Source organism: Triturus cristatus, chromosome 3_1 (genome assembly GCF_964204655.1).
Source record: "Triturus cristatus chromosome 3_1, aTriCri1.1, whole genome shotgun sequence".
Lineage (NCBI taxonomy): Eukaryota > Metazoa > Chordata > Amphibia > Caudata > Salamandridae > Triturus > Triturus cristatus.
The window spans coordinates 616,495,005-616,515,433 of record NC_140583.1 but is presented as its reverse complement, the minus strand read 5'-3'; the positions used below and the strand labels follow the sequence as shown (position 1 = coordinate 616,515,433).

The following is a 20,429-nucleotide window of genomic DNA, read 5'->3' as shown; positions in this document are numbered from 1 at the left end:
TAAGAGGGGGGTGGGTGGCAGGACCCATTTTGATAGTTGTGCCTGCGGTGAGCTCTCCTTCTCTGTCCTGAGCCAAATCGAGGACTCAGGACCCGGGCCGGGGAGGCATAGCCAGACCCCATAGAGGCCCGGGCAAAACGCCGTCCGGGGGTGGGAGTCCCTCCACCCACATTAGCATGTTTGGCTAGGCCGAGGGGGGGGCAGGATTGGCCCCCTTCAAAAAAACAAGTCCCCCCCAATCAGGGGGCAAGCTAAGGAGTAAGGGGGGGATAAAAGGGGACACACGGCCCACTGGACTCACACATCCCCCCTCCTTCGGACAAAGGAAGACGAATCCCACCCACACCTAAGAGACGGCGTCGCAGCCGCATGGTGGAGGGGTAGCGGAGCAAACCCAACTAAAGTCGGAAAAAAATTAGAAGAACTCACTAGAAGATAGATGGAAGGCTCTCACAGTGTCCTTGGGATGCCGCACGGCAGGGGCACTGAGGGAGCCAAAGGGCGGCAGGCCGCCATAAAAGATTAGAGGTAATGCTCCCGCAGGACCCTTGGGATGCCTCACAGCAGGGGTTCAGAAGGAGCAGAAAGCAAAGGCCTCAGCCGAAAGTAGTGTAGAGGCTCAAGAAAGTTCCTTGGGATGCCACACGACAGGGACCTCTGGGAGAAGGGAGGGCCCACGAAAGGGTACAGGGCGAGCGGGACAGCACTTGTGGCCCGGACAGGTCCAGGCGGACACCCTCCAAATCGGTAGCAAGCTGAAGCCTGGAACCGTAAATCAGATGCCCCAAAAGGGGTCCCTCCCCTCCCAGGTTATTGAGAGGCTGGGTCCAAAAAATGCGAGTCAATGCTAAAGAGCAAATAAGTAAAGAAGTGACATGGTCTAATAATGCAATATGTACATAACCAGGAACAATGTGATGTAAATACACAAATTGTTGTTTTTGAATAAACTGCGACCTTTTCAGGCACCCAAGAAAGTTGTCAGTGGTGTTTTACGGTAAAAGCGCGCAGTTTGGCTTTAAAGGATGGGGGAAGCGGGGAAGGGAGAGTCGGCACCTGGAGGGGGTTTTGGTGTCGGGCCGGAGAGTGACCTGTGTTTACCTTTTGTAGACCGCATCGTTCATCAACAAAGTGTGTCAGTTTTTAGTAAAAATGTTGCAGAGAACTTAAAAATACCTGTGACATCAGTGGTTACGTCAGCATCTCCACCCTTCCCAGCCTGCGCAGCGACTGAGTGCCAACGAGGCGGCTTCTGGTTCACTGGAACAGGTTGGATGAGTCCTCTTGGGAGACATAAGGGCTGGGGGCAGTCCCGCCCCACCGCACGTCCCCACGTGACTTTGTTGACATATGGCTACTCATGCAAGCAGATGCCACCGCTACGCTGACTTGTGCATTGTGTACGTTTGTGGAAAATGCATCACGCCCGCCCACAAGCCCTTAATTCATAGCCGAGCATGCAAACAGACACAGCGCCTATTTATTTACTTATTTTTACGTGCACCGACGACTCACTTGCTCTCTGAGTCCCCTTTGTGACTTGTTTACCAGGATGTGTTCAGCTCCAGGCTGAGCGCTCGAGGACAGTAAACAGATGCAGTCACTCTATGGCTACAGGCAAAACTTTCACAAGGCGCACAAATATTGTGAAAAGGAGAGAGAGGTATCCTTGTATTACACGCACTGTTCTCCAAATCATGTATACGCGCTCCAGGCTTACACGAGTTAAATGCTGCACAGACAGTAATCTGCCAAAGATCACAGGGCGTGGCCAGCAGTTTATCCAGGACTTGAACACAAAGCAACGGAACCACAATAACGGGGTCTTTTATTCACTAGGGCTCCCGTATTACACTCTCAATCTAAAGCTTATAAACGCATTGAGACAGCGTTATTTACTTTTATAGGGCATTTTCGTATGGAGTGTTTACAATCTTAGTTTGTGTGATAAGGACAGTTTACTCGAAGAAAAGGGACTTTCGCAAGCTCTTTTATTTGTTTTTAATGGAGTAGATAAACTTACCAAAACACTACACAATTTCACTCCAGAATTGATTTAGAAGACGCAGGCACGCAATCTCATTCAGAAATACCCACTTACACAACCTCTTGAGTTTCTTAGCAAGAGGGGTTTCATTGCCTGAGGGCAAGGGACAAGTTAGCTGTGAACGTTACTTTGTCACCAAAGACAGAGGCAACTTAAATATCTTTAGCAATCACAGGGACGGTTCACCACCTTGAGCCTTGTCAGTGCTGCAGGTGATATAATGCAGGGTTGGCTTCTGGCGTCTTGGGCGATCACTGCTCAGAGGTTTGCCTAAAAAGCTGTTCGGAAAAGGTGCGATCGGAGAGGAGGCTTCGGACGCTTCAGTCCGTCGAGACGAACCAGTCGCAGGGCCTGGCTGCCTTGGGATTAACACGTTTGGGAGTCACAATTTAGTGGAACCGTTTGCAAAATATAACAAATATATGGAGGCAGTAGAGTGGGCTAATTTAAAATACAGAGGTGGCAGTGTGGCTCAATGATTAGAGCGGCAGACCCTGATGCAGAGGTCTAGCCCGGGACCAGGGTTCAATTCCCCGCCTCGGCGGGTCTTGGGCTCAAAAATTCCACGGACCTGATAATTCTCTCCTCGGTGCCTATTCCAATCCTGGAGACCCACTCTGCAACTCTGGGCAATAGCTTGCTTAATCCCCACAACGCTAAGGATGCCTGGTCTCTACCTTGGGGGTGCCCAGGAGTGGACTCCTCACAGGGAAAGCCAGGATGGGTTCCACAGTGGTATTCGTACAAGCGCCTTGAGACCCTTGCAGGTGAGTAGTGCGCTATACAAGTATCAATTTTACAATTTACAATTTTTTGCATGTAATTGATAATAAAGCCTTTCATACTCATTGAAAGTATTGTAATGTTAAGATAGTCTGGGAACCCCCGGGCTCTGGAAGGATGGGATGAGCACATGATATTCAGGTTTGAGATCTAACAATGTTAAAGGTATTTGGCCAAACAGGTTATTGTTTCAGTCGTAGCCATAAAAAGAAAAACATAGGTACAATATTTATGATAAAAAATATAAACCAAAGACATTTTAAAATCAGAAGAATAAAATACACAAAAACAATCAAGTAATACAATTCACATCAGGGCCGGCTTTAGCACTGGTGGCGCCTGGTGCGACAATTATTTTTTGCGCCCCCACCCCCATGACCTCCTATTCTGATTCTCTCATTGCCACAGGGCAAAAATGCCCCTTATCGCTCCAATCAGAAGTTATAGCTAAACACAGCACACTCGCAGCGGTCAGCGCCCCCTCCACATGTCAGCGCCCAGTGCGGCCGCACCAGTCGCACTGCCCTAAAGCCGGCCCTGATTCACATATTCACACATGTAAAAGAAATCTTAGTAAAATGCATGAAATGTATCGTGCAAAACATCTTTCCTTCTGATATCTCTATGTCTACTTTCCAATAACCAGGCAGACATAAAATGAGGGACTGATGTAAAGGTCTTAGCTAGATCTGTCCGATAGCAGTGTTATAGTGCATCAAAATGAGATCTAATGTTGTAGCTCTTAAATAGAGGGAGGATTCATTTTCAACTTAATTCATGAGTTTTAGTGCAAAGGAGCACACACTGCTGTGTGTTGTCTTTACCTCCCTGCATACAGTCACAAAAACATTGACTGCAAATTGCATGTCCCACCTTGCTCTGTAATCTCTTGTTGGGAAGGTCCATAATCTACATTTTTTTATGTTGGGAACAACATGATTCCAGATGCAACTGGTATCGATAAGTCGCACTCGCAGGCTATTTGTATTCTGAACTGTATCAAATGCATATAACTAATATGCCTCCTTTACAAACCTAATACTTTCAGGCCCAATAAGAGCCGTTTTATTACGTAAATCTCTAAGACCCATATCTGTAAGTAGGTCTCTCACATGCTTTGACCAACTAATTGCTCCTTTTAAGGAAATCACTTCTAATTAAGATCTCAAATACAAAGTAACAAGTGCTTACTATTAAATTAAATCCATTATAATACTGAGCAGAGGTCAATTATGTCTGTGATAGGTTTTATACCCAAATCCAGGAAGAGAGGATTAAAGGCGTGCCAGTCTTAGAACTTAAAAACGTATTTTCTATTTCCTGTAGTTCTTTGGAGTTTTTCATATCCCCAAATATTGCCACCAAACAGTGCTGCCACAACTATCTTGTAGAATTACGCTTAGTGGTTGACTGACAACTTTATTTGCAAGAATGTTTAAGAATGACTGCAGGTTTTTCAATGTCTATTTGCCAGTTAAGGTTTTGGTGAAACTGAATTCCAAAGTGACTGATGCAAACTCATTTTCTCAAGGGGCAGTTCATCTACAGAAAATAACCTTCTGAGAGTCAAAGCAGGTTTCATGAGCATGACATTTGTCTTCAAGACAGTAATCGTCAGTTCCTTTGTTCAACAAAAACGATCACATTTTTCAATTAATTTATGCATTGAAATCTCAGTTAGGGACATTCAAACCACATCATCTGAATGCAGTAATATTGGGAAGTTAGTGTCTGCATCGGGGTGGAGGTGTGGCAGGGCGGAGGGGAGGAGGGAAGCAGCGTTGGGGGAGGGGGAGACTAGATTTTTTTTAAATGTAATGTACCTGCTTGCCGCGTCCTCCATATCACTCCTCCTAGTCTATCCTTCTCCCGCTGGCAGGAACAGGAAGCAGCCTAGAGGCACCCAGGCTCCCTTGAGCCAATCACAATACTGCAATGCAGCGCTATGATTGGTCTGAGCGCCATGACTCGGCGCTCAGGCAAGATATGGGGGCCTGGGCATGTTCTCCACCAAGGCTGTAATGCAGCCTGGGTGGAGAAGTGGGAAAGTGTGCAAGACTGGTTTGGGCAGGGAGAGAGGGCCGGTCAAAAAGTCGCTGCGCACTTGGGAGTAGGGGCAAACCACTCCTCGGCTGCTCTGTCAGCCCCGCCCGCAAAGCTGACGTGCACCAAAATGGAAAAAATAAAATGTTAATAACTGAGTTGATTTATTTTTTGCTTATACTGGTGAAAAAAAACAGTGGGGCGACGCTCCTCCGTTTAGCGGAGGAGCGGCCACTGGTATGGAGGCCTTTTATGGATGAAAGTAGAGACTGCTCAATTCCCATTTGGTGCAACATGGTCCAAAGCTTGGGTCTTCTATCCAGTTAGATGATCAATGGCCCATGTATTCACGCACAGCAGCTACAGGTGAGCTATGTCACAAGCCCATTGGTAGGAGGATATCACCGTATATACCACACAGTTGAAAGCTGTTGCATTTTATGCCATTTGCAACCACATATTTATGGAAATAAGAGAATTTATACAAACGTCTACAGTTATCAAACTAGAAATCTGAGTCCCCGCTAGGACGCTGTCTAAGCAGAAATAGGGTTTTCTCATCTATTCAACACTACAGGAAAGTACTTTAGAGTACATATCATCCTTATAAGACGCTGCTGCACATTTCTGCCAGCAGTCTTTTGGCCATTCTCTTTGTTTGTCCCCTGGGTGTTGTGTGACTTTTGTGGGTATCTGGAAAGGTCCTGAAGAAGGTGGTCGTACTACTCTCCTCATGCCACCGAAACGCACGTCGACCTAATTTTCAGACCCTGTTGAACATATGCATCATACTTGGTCATGGAGATTCTGCAATCTGTAGTCTCCCCTTTTCCCAGATGCGTTCTGTGTGAATGTTGTAGGAGTTTGTATGTGTTTGGATGATTCTTGTATTTTGTCTTTTTGGTATAAACATGTGTTTTTCTCCGGGGGTTTCTTGCTCGACAGTATATTGTATGTACCTTTGAATTCTATGTGGAAATACTGTCGACTTTTATTGAAATATATATACAAAAAAAGTTTTAAAGGTAAAAGAAGAAAGAAATGAATTGCAATGAAATACATAAAGAAATTAAATAAACAATGATGATAAAATCAACTTTGTTAGCTTTATTTATATGATTTAACTGGTTGTTAACCCCATGTCGAACTCAGTTTCAGTGACAAAAGAAATATAGGCCTTGAGGGAGTGTTTTCATTGGATGTTTGCTTTTTCCCTCTTCTCCCTGGCCTTAAATTATTTTTTCCTAGAGGGGGTCCCCACTTTTGCAGTACCAAAGCTTGGGTCTGTCATTCAAATCAAAAGCTGCTATTAAATCTAAGAAAGACAAATATAAGGGAGTCTTCTTGAGGTAATACTCCTCACAAATAGAATAGAATTGAAATGCCTGGTCCACAGTCACTTTTTGGGATATGTCTTGTACATTTGTAAGAATATAACCAAACCTTGTGGCTGACTGAGGAGCACCTGTCCTAAAATATTCCCGTCTCCATCCAGCGCAGAAACAGGTCTAAAAATTGCTGTAGCCCTGTTACTTGTTTTGTGTGTAATGGAACTATAATACATACCACTAAGATGGAGAAATGGAATTTAGTGCGAATGCAGCTTTGTAGACCTTGGTTTGGATCTGATCCCATAAATTGTGATCTGAATCGGTCTTGACCAAATTAGGACCAGGTGCTTTATTGGCCTTCACGGCATTGATGGCCCTCAATACCTCCGGAAATAATACAACCAAATTATTTACAAGGTCTTGTTCTGTCTCCGTATGTGGATTAGTTCTTATGACAGCTAGCTTGAATGTGTCACAGTTTTTAAAATACCGTTTTTGAAATTGGGATACCCACGGGTTTGTTCTGATGTGGTGCTTTGTCTTTCCTCTAGCTCTTTATATCCGCAGACTACCACTTATCACAATCGTTTGGCATATTTTCCTTTAGTAGGATCGTGTAGTTCACCCCATAGCCTGGTTCGGGAATTTAAATGTTTACTCAATAATAATTAATAAAAAATGACTCCTTAATTCTCGAAAATGGGAATCGCTATTGGCTGTTAATTGCCTATTTCCCAAAGCAGGAGCTAGTTCCTAAATCCCCCCAGCATTCCATATCAATCCCTTCTGAGGTATAACACCTGCTCCTTCCCATAGATTGTATGTGGCTGACCATACATCTCCAACTCTGGCAACCACTGTCTTAAAGGAATCTAGGACTGCCCCTTTCTCACCTTGCTTTCCTCCTAGTAGTGCTTCACTATTGTCACAAAAGTTTTCCATTAAGGATGGAATATCACAATAATATTTCTCTCAATTCTGTATTTGTAGTAGCTAACATATTTGATAGGTAATTAAAAATAATGGTATTTGAATTTCTAGCTACAAAATAGTTCATTGAGAAGTTGGCCATTGATGGACTGTGATCGCTATCTGGTCTTTTTATTACTTTGATATCAATTATTCTTTTGCAGACCTCTGTTAATTATCATGTAATCTAATAAACTTTCCTTTTTCCTGAGCAGAAAGTATAATCAGCTGCTGAAGCGGCATTACAGCCAGCAAGAAAATGTAGTCCAACAACAGAATCATAAAACCTTTTCCTCTCGCCAAATTTCTTTTTGTCAGGATTATTGGTTCAGGGACCCCCCAGCTTGCATGCTCCTGGGATATTAAGGTGGAATTCCGCACAACAATAACGCGAAGCAATCTTGCTGTTTGTTATCGTCCCTCAGCGTCTCCAAAACATTTATAAGGGCTGTAATCACCTTAAATCGGTAGAATGGCGACCCGGAAGAATATAACCTTCAGGATGTACACTATCTCCTTTTGTGCTGGGGGTGGGTCAACCAAATATGTAAAGTGTCAAATAGGTTGTTATATACAGGTAGCTGCTTCCTATGATATGGAATTTAGTTAAAATAAAAACTGCCAGTCTCGCCTCATTGGTCGATCTTCAGTCATTTTTCTCACAGAAATGCAAAATTATATACCCTTATTTAGATTAGTCTTTGTTAATGCCCACACCACCTAGAAGTACCAAATATCTGCCCTGGTGCTTTCCAAGACGTCTGGCATCTATGCCCAAGATGCTATTAATGATTTGTCATATTTTTGCAATTCTTGTATTGTCTTTCTGAATAATAATCATCTGAATGAACTGTGCCATATGATTTCTTAGAGGGTTGTTTTCATATTCTGAATTCTATGCTATTGAAACCGGGCTTACTATCCAATTCCTGGCAATCCTGTGGTGATGTGAACTCTTGTTCAACAGAAGTCATGTCATGACGTCAACGCTCAATACTCAAAAGTGATCCATATTATTTGTGGATACCATGAGAATAGAACTCTGCTTCCATTTTTCTGTGCGATATTTCCCGCATGTCCCTCCCGTGCATTGTGTTCGACTCCTTATAACTACAGTAGTTATCATCCAGGGTGGAATGGCATAAGAAAAATTGTGCTGCTGCAATCTTTTCAACTGTTAAGGTAGTTTTAATTTAGGGAATAAGTTGATGAAGTCTAAAGTAAATTAATCAAATTTGGTCAACGGGTGGAATTATTTCAGTAGACACTTTTAGGCTCCCGGTGGTGAAAGAAGCTGTAGCGGGTTGAGAGGCAGATCTCCTATGCCCAGATACACAGTCTGCTGACTTTTGATCCCCAGTTTGCAAAGTGGGCCGATTTTCTTTGATGTGTTGATGCTCACTTTTATTTGATGATTTAAAAGCCTGTTTTCTAACAAGGGATTTGCGTTTTTTCCACTTTTTCTTCTTGTGTTTTTTGGGGGGGAGCTGTGCATTTTGCCTGTTCTGGCCATGGTCACATGTTCGGGTTTCCTGTCGCGCAAATATGAGGTTGAGGAGGGAGTCCTACAGATTGTTCTGTATCAGGAACTTGAGTAGATCTTACAGACTCAGTCTTTGCTGTTTTATAAACCAGTGGCACTCATGGTAAGCAGTAAGGCAATGGAGCAATGGAGCAGAGCAAAGCAACCATGAGCACGCTAAGCACTTCGGTGCCCTCACTTGTCCTACAACTATCCAGGAGGAGGCATTTGTCAAGCTGAAACCTCACTGATGTTGCGAGGTTTAAGTGAAAAGCTAATTATTCCTTTGGTTTTGGGTTTAGAGACAGAATTGTGCTGGAGCATCTTTAGTGAATGTTCGCTACACTACCACTACCACGTGACACGATTCCCAAAGAGGAAGTTGTCCAGCGTGTTAATTGTGTACGACCATTGATACATATTGCTCCGAATCACAAATGGAAGAGAACGCCCCTTCCTAATTGCGATCAGAATGGGTTGGTAAACCCATTTTGCGAGTCGGGAATCGTTTTCTAATTTGCAAAATCTGTTTAGTGCATAACAGAGCACCATTTTTCATTGGAAAACCCTGTGAATTATTAACAAAGTAGCTCTGTAAATCAGACTCGGAGATGCACCGAAACCAATACTTCCACTTTCAGAAAAAAAGCTAAAACCTTAAAAAAAAAAAAAATCTGCTGCAAGCTAATCTTTAAATTTAGCATACTTTGATGTGATTTCCTTTACGTGTCCATCGATTATACATTTATTGCCTGCTTAACAGTGTTGACCACCAAGATCCGCCGCTGCTGCTACTCCTCATGTCAAGCATGCACAGGCATGCAAGGCTTTAGTTTGCATTGCTCTCAGTCTGGCCTCCATTGCCATAACTTATTAATTGTTTGTGCTTTATAAAGCGTGAAATAAGCCCAAAAAGCATGTTTGTATACATACACATTTACGAGTAACCACAAAAAATGTCTTTATAAAAGGAGGTTTCTGAACCACAAAACTGAAAACCGAACACCTTAGCTAACCCTAATACGACTTAAGCACATGACTGAAAAGCAGATGTAAGCACATAGGTCTTTGACCTTTCAAAAATCTAAATAATTACTGCTTTCAATGACCTGTAACTGGCAGTGCTTTTCAGCAGAAGTTACCAAACTAATGAAAAATGTACTTTGGAGTTTTTACTTTTGCAGATTTTTCAACAAGAGTGTGGCAGTGCTTTTTTTGGTCTCACTGAGCTAAATAAAACAAGCATTGGCATAGCCAATAGGTCTCGCCTTTGGGACCTTATAAGTGTTTAGGTATCCAGCACAATATCCTTAGTGCGACAACATCAAGTGTTGCATGGCTAAACACTTATAAGGTCCCAAAGGCGAGACCTATTGGCAATGTGTCTTACATCAACGAAGTGGCAAAAAATAACACCCCTCATCAACATAGAAACGCAGAAGGGGCACTAAGCAAATAAATAAAATGTGATTTTTAAAACCAGCATCATACCTGTTAAATAAAAAAGCTTACTTATAACCGCAGCTAACCAGCCCTGCTTTGGAACACCCAAAAAAAGTGCCTCTCACTGTTTTCACTTGGCTCTCTCTAACAACCGGGGGGTGAGCCATATATATCGAAATTTGCCAGGACAGCTGATGAAAACCGGGTCGCCTGGTCACCCTATTGAGATTGCTCTCTGAAGTCCTGTCTTCTGCATTATGGTTCTCAATTGGTGGCTGTTAAACCTCCCGGCGCATAGGTCGATAGATCGTTGTGAGTACAGTCATAAAATACAGTGCCAATCCCGTGTAACCTCAGGATTTCTCTGATCGCTTTCCAGCCGCCTCCGAGGAGGCTGGGTAGTACAAGTAGCATTTCAAGTGCAGCTGCGCATTCTATCTCCAAAAATAGTCAGTGGATTCAAGGCATAGGTGAGTCCTGCTTGTCAGGGTTGAGTACAGTGAGATTCACTTCCTGTTTACCCCCCACTGCACATTAGGGCGGTATTAGCTGGTTTGGACCAGTCCGAGGCGGCAAGTATCTAAGTCTTATTACCTGCTTGGAAGGGCGAGTGATGTTTTATGTCCCTTTGGATATTGATGTTGTTGCCTGCTTGCTGTTTCTGTGTTACTCTACTCTGGTGGCCATTTCATATGAGTGTGTGCCTGTCCGGCAATGGAAGTCCTCCTGGAGCAGTGGTCCTCAAACTTTTTAATGACACGCACCAGTGGAAAAAAAAATCTTCAATGCCCTCCCCCGAATATTTTCTTATTAATTTTATTAAATTGGCAATGTTAAAATATGTCTAGACTTATTTAAACATTGCAGCTAAGTTCTGTTAACATTTTAAAGATGCAATCAAATACATGATGGCCAAACATACTATTCTGGTCAAGCAGGCCTTACTAACGTTTAAAAGTATCCACAGTGTGATTATTAAAAATGGGGGCAGAGGGTTTGAAAAATATTTGGAGCCCCTTCCCTTTTGACACCTTCTCCCAGCCAGGATATAAATGAATAAAGATGTTAGTGATGGCCCATTACAGAGTGGCTTACTGCCACTCATTTTTTCCCTGCTGATAGCGAAGCACTGTTAATAGCATAATGCTTCTTTTGAACCAATCCTGCTCCCCGCCTGGAATCATTTGAGGCCCCACTAGGGGGGCCGGCCCCCCAGTTTAAAGACCCCAGTTCTAGAGTGATGAAGATACACTTGCAGCAAGCCCATTTGCGCCTGTCTGTGTGCAGAGAGCGCAAGGAGCACAGAATGCCGACAGTTGACCTCAGGCTTCCTTTGGCTATCCTTGCCAGAATTATGACTGTGCTTTTTGGTGAGATTTAACTTACTGTCTCAATGGTTTACTTTTAAATCATACGAGTTGGAAATGTATTAGTCATCCACCTCTGACCATTGTCCATCTACATTGTTGTGCAATTCAAGGTTCCTGATCCTTCTTTGCTGTCCTCAGTGCAGGAAGCTCTTAAGAGGGCTGAGAGCATTCACAGCAACTCCTGACCCGGGTCCATACGGAGAGATTCAAGATGGTTGGTAGAGTGGACTCGCCCTGATTTAGATTTATTTAAATGCCAGCTCCACTTGCCACTCCTTAGAAATTTCTGAACTTTTGGTTGATCTGTATTTGGAAAATGAGATTACCGAGAGCTGAGTTTGGGCCATATCTGGTCCATGATTAGGGATGAAATTTCACCTAGCTACAAAAATAATTCATGTTGAATTTATCATGGACACAATATGTGGAGGCATAGAGTTAGGACAGAATTGTCCTCAAGCATGGCTCAGTAGTGCGTAACGCCTGCCCTGATTTACAGCATATTTTGGTATATTTTCAAGTTTGTATATCATGTGTGCTCTCTGAGGCGAAGTGAATTGGGTATGAGAGCCAGGGTAAGCTCAGTGGTCTTGATGTACACACTAAATATAGCCAGTGGGGTAGCTAGACCTACTGCCACCCAAGGCAGCGCCTAAGCTTAGGTGCAGGTAAGAGCGGGCGACAGACAGCTTGTTTTCGGGGTGCGGGAGGGGTGGCAGCCAACTGACGACTTGTTCACAGGGGTGGGGTGGTGGTGTTAGTTGACAGCCATGACTTGCTCACATCCGCTGCCCCCAAAAAGAGTGCTGCCCCATTTCTGAGATGAACACCAAGCTAGATTGTTGGCCATCCCTTAACATGGGCTATGGCCAAGCAAACAACAACTCCAAAGGCAAGCCAACAAAGACAGACAGTCACCGGGCACAGACTTAATGGCCACAAACTGGAGATCGAAACGTCGAGAAAAACAGAAGTGGAAACCAAGAGGAGCCAGGCTCTGCACTAGGATGACAATAGAGAACCATATCCACGCACATGGAAAAGTAGAACCTGAGTGACGTTGAGTCTTACACTGTCCATTTAACACTGTGATATAAAACACATCCTATCTCCTAGGATAAGATATCCTAAAAAGAAAATTAAAGAGGAAAGTTATTCACCATCCCTGAGGAGCATGGTGGAGTCAACAAAAATATTTGCCATACTGTTACCATGATGCTAGATGTGACATGAAATGTCAAGCATGGCTTCTCGTTTATAGGTGCTCTAATGTGTATACTTTTCTCTCAAAACCGAAACTGTGTATCAATATCGCTGTGCAGTCAGTTTAAACGCGTCATGTGCTGAGTTTGGCAACATTGGTATTACTGATAATGTCAATAAGAATCATTTGAATTTGCTGGCAGAGAGGTGGACAGTTTGAGCTAATGAAAGTACAGGGGCCCTGAGAGAAAAAGAAAAAGTAAGTGGTAAGAGCTAAAAAAATGAGACTTGGGGATGAAAGAGACAGTAGAGCAAGAAGGAAGCAAGAAGGACAAAATAATAAGTGTTAAGCAGATATAGAACACGAGAGCCATGGCCCAGCAAAGAGAATAATAATCAAGAAACAGCGGAAGAGAGGCCAGGAAAGAGAGAGAGACAACAGCCTGTTGAAGGACCCCTGCAGAAGTGGGGAGAAAGGATCAGAGAAAAGGGGAGAGACAGCAGAGATAGACAGAAAACATAGAAAAGGAAAAGATGGTGGCTAGAGAGAGAAAATCTGAAAGAGAGAGCGAAAGAGAGCAAGAAACAGAATGAGCGTGAGGGGAAACTGAGGGAAAATAAAAAGGCAAAGAATATGAAGCTGAACTTGAAAGAGCTGAAGGGAAGTCAGGAAAATGTAGTGAGGAGCTGCTGGAATAAGAAACCAAATATTAGTCTAAGAAAGGCCAGAGGGAGAGGGACCTAAAGGGAGATGGGAGAGGCCGACTGTTAGATATGCATGAAGTGGAAGGAACATTTACTTACAAGGCTGAAAGAAAACCGCAAGACAGGACGAAGAAACTGCAGGAGGCAGGAAGGAAAAGGACAAAAAAACATCGGGAGAAAGGGGGGAGGAGGACTGAAATAGGAAGAGAGAAGCTAAGAGCACTGGGGCGTTGAGGCAGAATGTGAACATGTCGATAGAAAGCTGCAAAAGGAGGCAAGTAAGATACTGCGCGAGGAAAGCAGGGTGCAGGAGAATGGAGGCTTAATGAGAAGACAACGGGGGCAAAAAAAGAGAATCAAGGGAGACGAGAAGATGTCGAGCTCATGAAAAATTGATTGAATTATGATAGAACAAGGGGAGGAGGAACGGGCGAGAGAATGTGGTAAAAGGGAGTTGGAATGAGGGTGGCGGGGTGGGAGCGAGTGAAATAAGGAGAGGAGACAATGAGTCGACGGCAGGGAGCAGAGAGGTGTGCTGGGGCAGGCACCGGAAGTAACACGCACATTCTGGATTAGAAAGAATGTCAGAACGTGTGAATCAGAGGTGACATTTCGGGAGGTTGACAGGTATCAACATATGGCAGTGTGTTTGTGCAGCTCTGGCAGGTCTCTCTCCAGAAACAGACAAGGTAGGCAATTATATTAAACGTGTGTCTTTTATTGTCTACTGAAAGAACTCTCGGCCGAATCTGGATAACATGATTATTGCAAGTAAGCCGTGTGTGTTTAACTAGAAACTGCGCAGACCAGTTAATGCTAATAACTGCAACCAAAGGGGCATAAATAAAAACTAAGGACAGTGAAGAACGCGTACTTACTTCTTTCTCGATTCAGAGCCTCCGGATATGGGGTTCCTTGATGTCATGTATCCGCCCGGAACTAAACCTGGCATAGGCCGCTAACGTGGTTTTGACCTATGGCTAAAGAGTCACGTGGGGTAAGATATCCAATCACCTACATTCTTCAACATTACTTTATTGTTTCACCAGAGACCCCAATGTGAACGAGCAAAGTGACGAACATGACGTACTGTTTCCAACTCATACACATGTACGAAAAAAAGGCTGAGTTAAACAAATTTCATAATGAGAAGGGCAAATGTCCTAATATAGAGGGGCAGAGTAGTATCGCTCCTTTCCTAAGATGGAAAAACGGCAGAGAAAAAATATGTAGTTAATACACTCTGTCCAAAGATTGATACAATGTAGCAGACCTAAAAGTGGTGCGTGCGCGAGCGAAAGTAAAAGCAGTGCATTTGCACATAATGTTAGCAATTAACGAGAGACGTGGCAGGGGAGGCGCGGAGGAGCGTTGAGAAAGCAATCCAGATGGCGCCTGATCGGGCGCTCAACGCTGGCGGGTACATGCGCGCGTGAACGCAAGCGCTAGACCAGCCAAAGCTTGTGGTAGCACTTTTTAAAGCCCCTACTAAATGTCTCGCAGAGCAGTGCATGCGCTGGCTCAGCGAAACCTAAAATTAGGTGGAATGACCGAATTAAATGTAGCTGCTGTTATTTACTCTTGTCTGCGTTGTAGTCCATTTATTTATTTATTTATATATTTTCATTATTGAGGCACAATCAAGAGGGCCCCACGATATGCACATTAGCCTTCGTCACGCTCGTATGGAAAGACTCTAGTCTGAGAAGTTAGGCCACATCCATTATGGATAGGCCTGGGCGGATTTCGCGGAGTTCTGCCATACAGAACTCTGCAAAGTGACCAACAAAAATCTGCCACGCTGCGCGGAGTTCGGGAACAATGGAGTGCATTAGGTCGCGCCATTCACGCAGATTTTTGGTGCTGGGTGTTTATCTTGCACTGGTAAATCAGCGCGAACTGCACCATGTGCAGCCCAAGAGGGCGCTGCTTCTTTCTGCCGCTCGAGTAGATATTCTACTCAAGCGGCACCTTCCTCAATGTGAACAGAAGGTTTCTCAACGCAAGCGGTAGCGGCCATCCATGACCGCTGCCACTGAGAAATCTCGCCAGGAGGTGGTCTGGAGTAAGATTTTCCTTGCTCGTGCTCACTAACTTAATGTTGACAAGCATAAGCGGGGAGAAACGCTGCTTCGTGGAATATTTCGGCATGCTGTGCACTACGAAGAGCACCGGGTGAGAAAATCTCCGCAAACTATGGGAGCGGAGTGTAATCTCACACCCAGGCCCAATTATGAATTAGAATACAGGTAACCCCAGACCAGTTTTAGCCATGTTGGACCTCATCACTCAATTGCAGCTTCAGACCTATATCACAGCGAACACTGTACACATATTCAGGCCTGCATTTGCATTTAGGGTATCTAACTGAGAATTTAAAACAATGTGTGTGGAATGCTTGAACTAAGCCTTTGATAATTGCAATGCAGTCCTTATTTTTTGCTTACTGTGTTACTACATATAGGGCCAAACTAGATGCAAACTATCTTTGGTCATACTCCAGTAGGAATCGTCCAGCCTGAACCGCTAGGCAGCACCTTCCCTGAATTGGATCATAGCCCATCTCAGACCGGTGTCATCCTTATTTTACCTCAGTTTGCATCCTATTGCACAGTAAGTATGTGATACACATCTGGGCATACATTTTGCACTTAGGAAATCTCACTGAAAAAAGCTAAAATGAATGGGAGGCTACATTTCATAAGGTTGGCCCTGGGCTGTAATGGCACAGGTAGGTTAAAATGATGGAATGAAACGAAACCCAGATTGTCTTCCAGCGGCTTACATTAATTTGTGCAATCCACCCATTATATTTTTGTGCTGCCTAAGTGAGTTTCTGTGACTTGAAGACGTGTACCCAGATACGGCTCTTGGGTTTGCGGTGCCATGTGGTGCAAACAGCATCTTACTGATGAGGTCCAACAAGTCTGAAACCGGTCTAGGGTTATATGTGTTCCTTTTCAGAAGGACGATACCTAGCAGTGTGGGCTGGACTGATGAAGGTTTGACTATGGTTGGTCTCTATCTGTAATTGTAAAGAAAGCAAAAACTGATGAATTAGGATTCAGCCCAAAGTGATTGTCAGTGACTGATCTTGAACAGCTTTCCACCTATCACTTTACGTTATGATGTCTGTCGCCCTACTCCCTTCAAAGATGATCAGGTCGTCGGCATGTTGTGTTAGCATGTCAAACTTGTCATCATAGCAGGTGAACAAGCTATCTTAAATTTTAGCCTTGCTCCCAGAGGTAGCAATTAAAGACTGTATCGAACGAACCACTGCATCAGTTTGTACAACCAAAGGAGGAGTTCAGCCCTGTTGGGTGAGTTCTTTGAACCATGGGTAAACTGGTATGTGGCACCAAGGATCCATAGAAGCATATCCTTCCCCAGGGTTCAGCTTGAGGCCATACTGGGCCATGGCTGTACTTAATGAATTTTTGTTTGTATCCTGGCCATTGCTGGCCATGGGCATCCACAGAACCTTTTTCAGGGGGTGGGGGCATACTTACAAACAATTCACGATTTTTTCAGGGTCAGGGCATAATTAAAATAAAATTCAAGATCGTGCTGCCAATATTATGCCAGCAGCGCGATCTTGATTTATTTTTAAAGGGGCAGTGAAAAATCCAAGGGGGCAAGTGCCCACCCTTGCCCCTTCCTGCAGACGCCCATGTTGCCATCTGATAAGAGATGACATTCGAAGATAAATGGAGACGCCACGCTGATAAACCAGAGGCCCCAGCCGTTTTGTGTTCAAATTGTATAGATTTTTTTCAAGACTAGAACCCTGAATGGGAATGGATAATATCTCACTCCTTGCACGCCCCATATTCTTTTCTAAAGAAACACTCGAGCAATTGAGAGAACCCTACGATATTCCCAAATTGGTACATTTGATCTCTGTGCCAGAATAAGGATTAAGTGTATCAAAGGCTTAGCAAAGGTTATGCCTATCCAGAAACTAGACAACCTGAACCTTTTGCACAAATGTCACAAAATGCTCTACATAATACAAAAGAATACAGTGTACATTTAGAAGCTATACACTTCTCAATGTTTCTACAAACAGAGGAACGTTTGCCATTGTTGCAGTGTTATAAATTGCATTGTTACAAAATCCATAATGAACAAATGTAGTTCTATGTAACGTAAATGGAGATTTCCACCTGCGCTATGTAGAAATAGGAACTGAAAAGAATAAGGAAACGGACATCACCTGAGGAAAATATTACACACCTGACAATCTTTAGTACTGAGAGCATTTAAAAAGAGCCCACACCCTGGGACCTGTACTCTTCCCTTTGTGCTGAGAGATGTCGTTGAGCCAGACATCAGCTACAATTGTGTTGAATGTGTGTTTGGGACATAGAGTGAGTTATGTAATAGTAGAGTGTACTTAGTATTTTGTTTAACAATTCAAATTTTAGTAATTTTCCAAGCATGTACATTTGTTATGTTTACACTTTTACAGTGGGATTTGTAGCCATGTCTGCAACGTCTACAGTTACCTCTCAATTTTTCTATTAATTTATTTTTGTTTTTCAAAACGTATTTAACCATTTCTGCAGTGTCATTTATATAGGTGTTTATAATGTCTAAAATTATATGATCATTTATTTTCCATTAATGTTTTTTTATGAGGTAGGTCTTTGTGCTGGTTTTGTTATAGCCTTCATTGTTTTCTATGGGTAAGCGAACACTGCCCGGTATGCTTAACCCGCAACTACATGCAAGTCAGGGCGGGTGGCTGCCCACCCCCCATCTCATACACGAGGACAGGATCTACCACAGAAGGTTCCAATTCACCATAGTATTGCACCAAACCCTGACAAGGGCAGGCCTCACACCGGCACGCTTCAGTTCACACTCATTCTGCATCAGGTCAGCCACCACCGCAGTGGCACACAGCATGACAGACGACGGAATCAGGCGCTAAGGGAGGTGGAAATCATCAGCATTTAGGTCATACATTAGGCCATTCTCGCACTAACGCCAGGTTATATTTCTCACCGCAAGGGACAGAGCTAAAGATCAGACAGTGTGGATAGTAGGACATTACTACATCACAAGGGCTCAGCGGTGGGCTGGTGCCAGGAAGCTGAATGGCGGCATATTGCTGTGCAACACCAAGGTTACATGGCTGGGCAAGCCAGGCATGAGGTGGGGCCACCTTACTCCTGTGGTGCAAGACGCTCAACGAGCACATGAGAACCCCAAATCAGTAGTAATTCATCTTGGGGGCAACAATCTTGTGGCAATGGGGCAGAAATCCCTGCTAGAAGCCATCAGGGCAGGCCTGACAAATATATAATGGCTAATGCGCCAAGCAGGCATAGTATGCTCAGAAATCATAGCGAGTTACGAATGGCGGGGCAGTCAGCCACAGAGTGGTTGAGAGATGTAGGTGGAAATAAAACATATCAGTTGGCATGTTCTGCAGAGGCATAGGTTCAAAATGCATGAGACATGACCTCATCAACCTAAAGAGGTTGGGTTATTATGCAGATGACAAGGTACACCTGTCTGGCATAAGAATTGACATGTTCCTCCTGGCCATCGTGGTGGTGTTGGAACTTATGGGTTCCTCATAGTGATGGGAGGAGCTGTCCAAGGTCGGTAAACCTCCACCAGCATGGCGGGGAGCCACAAAGTGTAACAGGAAATATATTGACACAAAGACAGAAAAGGACAGTGCGGGATTGTTAAGTGTGCAGGAATTACAATTCTTGAAAAATGAGCATCCTATAATGCCACTTTTATATTTGATCCCTAAACTGCACAAAAATATGTCAACATCCCCTGGCAGACCAATACTTTCTGCAAGAGGATGTTTGTTAGAAAACACCTCAAGATATATAGACTTCTTCTTGCAGGAATGTGTCAAAAAATTGCCTTCTTTTGTACAAGATTCAGGAGACTTTTTGAGAATTTTGAGTACATTCCAAATGGGATTCGAGTTTCCTTCTAATGTGTCTGGATGTAACATCTTTGTATACATGTATTCATCACAAAGATGGTATCAGAGCCATAGAACATTACTTAAGTTCAAGACCACTACATTTGTATCACCATAACAGAATCTTAATTACAATGCTAACATATTGTCTTAATAACAATTATTTTCTGTTTTCAAATCAGGTGTTTCAGCATATAAGAGGAGTGGCTATGGGGCCTGTTTTCCCCTAGCTACTCCTCCCTCCTAATGGATTGGTGGGAAGAACTGATTTTAAACAGAGAACATAAGGCAATGGTAGATGGTAACGTAAAACTATGGCTATGTTACATTGACGATTTATTTGTTGTATGGCATGGTACAGAGCAGCCGGCTAATGAATTTGTAAATCTGATTAGTCAAAACGGCATTAATCTTCATTTTACTGCCAACATCAGTAGTACCAATGTATGTTTCTTGGATGTAGAGGTGTGCATCGATAATGAAAAAATAGAGACAAAACTGTATCGTAAACCAACTGCTGGCAACAGCTTATTGCATGCAACAAGTCATCATCCTCGGCATCTAATCCAAAGTATTCCTTATGGAGAGATGCTGAGGATCTGTCGTGCATGTAGTAATGCATGTGACCTGGCAGAAGCCCAACATTCAAGTAAAATCAGATCTTTGGAGCATGGCTATGATGAAAAGACAATAGACATAGCCATAAAAAGCCAATGGCCTGGATAGAAACAATCTAATAAAAAACTATTCGAGAGTACAAAGTACAACTGACGCCACAGAGTCTGAGACTAGGCTTATTCTCACCTATAGTCGTCAGTATAACTCTCTACGAAAGATTGTTAACAAAAATTGGCCTGTCGTCAAAAGTGATCCAGTGTTGGGCAGAGTGTTACCAAAACATCCCTGCATCACATTTAGAAAATCCAAATCAATGCGCGATTTACTGGTCAAGAGTAGTCCAGAATTACTAACATCAGCAAATTGGCTTACAGCCCGCAAAGGATTTATTAAATGCAATCATTGTCGGGCATGCAAATTTGCAGTAAACAAAACC

General features: G+C 43.5%; 1 protein-coding gene across 4 annotated transcripts in view; it reads left to right on the top strand.

The window, feature by feature from the left end:
* Positions 1-20,429, top strand: part of PCSK6 (proprotein convertase subtilisin/kexin type 6) — a 1,413,069-nt gene that overhangs the window by 585,842 nt on the left and 806,798 nt on the right. The gene's annotated exons all lie outside the window — the stretch shown is intronic.